General features: G+C 44.3%; 1 long non-coding RNA gene across 1 annotated transcript; it reads right to left on the bottom strand.

Moving 5' to 3' along the window:
• Positions 1-1,465: 1,465 nt before the first annotated feature.
• Positions 1,466-2,908, bottom strand: LOC128836853 (uncharacterized). The gene is made up of 3 exons (XR_008444842.1): positions 2,791-2,908; positions 2,232-2,323; positions 1,466-2,008 (listed from the first exon to the last, which is right to left on the bottom strand). It is a non-coding gene; the product is annotated as an uncharacterized LOC128836853 (long non-coding RNA).
• Positions 2,909-3,787: the final 879 nt, after the last annotated feature.

Below are 3,787 nucleotides of genomic sequence, written 5' to 3'. Positions count from 1 at the left end.
AGCCTGGGCTCCCTTTACACTGTACTGCTGGAACCAGCCTGCCAAGCCCTCTCCCAGGCTCCAGCACACACAAAGGTAGGGATTTACCCAGCTGCTGTTACATCACTCAGTGTTCTTTAGCTAACCCCTACATGGGAAGGCACAGATAAGGCACCTCCCAATTCCTAAGGCATATACCCCACTGGAATGTAAACCCAAAATTATACCATCATGCGCTTTACAGAGATCTGTACATGAGCATAAGCTCATGAAATTTGCCCCCTCCCTCAATGTGGAGAAGGATATGCAACAGCTTTCTGCCTCAAGTTATGACTCCCACACACTGGTTTTAGACAAAGCAAAACTAAGTTTGTTAACTACAAAAGATAGATTTTAAGTGATTATAAGGGATAGCAAACAGATCAAAGCAGATTACCTAGCAAACAAACAAAACACGCAAACTAAACTTAATACACTAAAGAGATGAGAGGAAAATTCTCACCCTCAGTGATGATTCAATCAGGCTGCAGAGATTCTTAAGGGACCAGCTGCACTTGCTTACAGCTTAAAAATCCCAGGTGTTCCTTTCACAGACTAAAAATCCCGTTAGCCTGGGTCCCACACTTCCCACCAGTTCAGTCTTTGTTCCTTAGGTGCTTCCAAGAGTCTCTCTGGGTGGGGAGTCAGTGAAGAATCACGATGATGTCACTTCCCTGCCTTAAATAGCTTTTGCATATGGCATGAATCCTTTGTCTCAAAGCTTGGTTCTCACACCAGTCAGTGGGAAAATACTGGTATTCCAAGATGGAATCCAGTACCAGGTGACCTGGTTACATGTCCCTGTAGTGCCACCGCAGCCATTGCTCGGAGGCCGTTTGTTGTGTCATCAGGAAAACTCCCCAGTGGGAGATTAGCTTCTTCTAAGACCTATTGTTTTCTCCTAATGGCTCATCATCCTGAATGGGCCCTTCCTAGCCAGCCATAAAGACTGACAGTCTTTTGTCTAGTGGGCATTCCCCAGGTGTAAACACATTTGTAATACAGATACATAGTCAATATTCCTAAATTCAGATACAAAAATGACATACAGATAGGATAATCATATTAAGTAAATCATAACCTTTCCAATGATCTCACATGACCTATCTTGCATAAAATACATTATGACATCATAATCATATCATATTACTGTGAAGAATATGGGGTTCAGTGTCACACCTCCCCCCCTTAAATCACTGCAAGGTGGTTAGTCACTGACTAATGTGAAGGCAGTGTGCCTAATGTCCTCTTTAGGTTTTGGTTATACAACTCCCAAGTGTTACCAAACATTGTAGTGTCATCCATAGGTAGTAAAGTTCTGTGTTTCTCTTCCCAGGTTGCCTGAAAACATTCTTGTGTGTAAAAAGCAACAGAGAGTCCTGTGGCACCTTTAAGACTAACAGATGTATTGGAGCATAAGCTTTTGTGGGTGAATGTCCACTTCTTGTGTGTAGCAATGTTAACATAATACAGATATCAATAGCCTTTAGAGTGCAGGTGTCTTGGCATTTAGCCACCAATGCCAGGAGGCAATGTGCCTCAGTTTCCCCTTCCACACAGCAGTCAAGGTGTGTTATGCTTTTTCTGCTGTGCCAAGTTCTAAGCCCGTTTACAGGTATTAGCTGAGAAGTGGTATTCTTATAGGACTTCCTTGTTACTACTCCCAGCATGTTCAAAAGTTTTTTCTAAAAATCATGCATCTTACACATTTTTAAAGGATTTAGTACCAAATCAGTACCAAATTCTTTGTCCTAACCAATAAACTGTGTATTGTCAGACTTAACAGCACCAGCAATTTAATGACAGGGAGATGTTTCCAGTATGTTCATCATACCACGGTATCTGTTTAGACAGACTGGTTTGTTTAATATTTATTGTGTTCTTCAACTTCTTCCTGAACCATAGTATGTCTTCAGGTATTGGTCTTTCTTCTATTTTAGTGTTTTGTCCAGTATCTCCCTCAGTAAAGGTTCTCAGTTCATGTACGTCTCTGGAGATTTGGAGAGGAAAAAAAATGTAAAAAGATTTAGCATCGTACAGGCTGGCCCCTTGTGGCGCTGCATTCTATCTCCAGGGCTATGCCAATGCAAAAAAATCCACCCCTCCCCCTTCTTTGTAAGTCCTATTCCAACCACTGGGACTTTCCCCACCCCCTTCTTCTAGAAGGATGTGATCTTTTAGAAATCTTTTCTTCGCTGCTTGGTGGATCTTACCTGCCTGAGGAATTGCTTCCTCCTCCCCTTTCTCAGGTGGGTCATTAGCATTTTCACTGACATTCAAGTCTTTAGTAGAATTCTTATCCTGTCTTAAAGAGACAGTTTTCACAAGTACATCAGGAACAGCATTTTTCAAAAGAGGGACCTGGATTGGGATACCCTCTGTCACCCCTTTCTCTGTCCCCAAGATGTCAGTTGTATGACTGCTCTGCTCTGGGAGGTCAGTTACACAGTTTCCTCTTAAAACCTGAGCCACAGGTTGGGTGCCTGGGATCACAAAAGCCACCCCAGCAAATCTGTCCTGGGCTAACTCTCCCCTGTAATCAGTGAGGAGACATTCCCGTATTCCCAAAAATTCCTTCTCATCTTCCTCCTCTGCCCCCCCTGCCCCAAGACATACTCCTTTATGATCTCTAGAGTGGGATCCATCCTGTGCTCAGCTGGGAAGGGTTCACAGATAACAACCAGAACAGGCCTCTCACTAATAGGCACTACACCCTCCTCCCACTTTGAATTGGGCTTGCCTCCAGCTACAGTCCATAGAATCTTCACCCACCTCAGTGGTCTCTAGGATTCCATCCCCCTCCTCTGGGCTTCCTTCTAGGACACATCTCCTTATGCACCCCGAATGAGGTCTGTCCCTGCTTATCTGCAACTGTTGGCAGCCAGCAGGAAAGTTCTCACTGACACACAACATTCACCACTCACCCCTGGAGTAAACACTGCATTTAGCCACCTGGCAGTAGAAGCTGGTCTCAACCACACCCACCTCTGGTAGCAGACTGTTTTCTACTGCTGCAGGGGAATTAAAGAGACATTCTCCCATTCCTTCAGCAGTTCCTGGGACTTCACCCTTTCCTTCCAGGGTTTCATATTACTCCTTGCTGCTGACAGACCCCTTGCCAGACCGAGCAATGAAAAAATCATTTCCAAGCAACAATTGTGATGGGTAATCATGTACTGTTGCCATGGTCAATTGAGCTTCTAAATCCTCAGTTTCTATGTGCACTTTAGCCAAAGGCACAAGGATTTTGTGACCTCCTACTAACAAAAGCTCTGTCATCTGCCCTGGCAGTATGTCTTTTTCCTGAACAAGGTTTCTCCTGACCACAGAAATTTCTGCTCTTATATCCCTCCACTGAAGGAGTTCCTCGCAATTAATTTTGGCAGCCTTTATGTGCTTCCTGACTGGCTATGCAGAGGCTATTTTTACAAACCCTGTATGATAAGTGGCAATTGCCTGAGGTACCTCTGTGCTCTGGGTAGCAACATTTCCATGAGCTGTCTGCTAACTGTTCCCACTCAGCACAGGGCATTTATTCCTCAGGTGTTGAGTGGAATTACAGTGATAGCACCTTCTGGGCTCTTCTGTTTTGACGTGGTGAGGTAAGCATCCAGCCTCCCATCCACCCTCCTTCTTTCCAGGGGTGAAACGGGAAACCTGCTTCCCACAAAACTTAAACCCCTCTGCCTATAATTTATTTCTAATAGATGCTTGGGTTTGTTCAAATTGATCAGCTAGAGTAGCAAGTTCATCATCGGTTTTCACCTTT

The sequence above is a fragment of the Malaclemys terrapin genome, chromosome 4 (genome assembly GCF_027887155.1).
Source record: "Malaclemys terrapin pileata isolate rMalTer1 chromosome 4, rMalTer1.hap1, whole genome shotgun sequence".
In the NCBI taxonomy this organism is placed as follows: Eukaryota; Metazoa; Chordata; order Testudines; family Emydidae; genus Malaclemys; species Malaclemys terrapin.
This window is presented reverse-complemented; position numbering and strand designations above follow the sequence as displayed.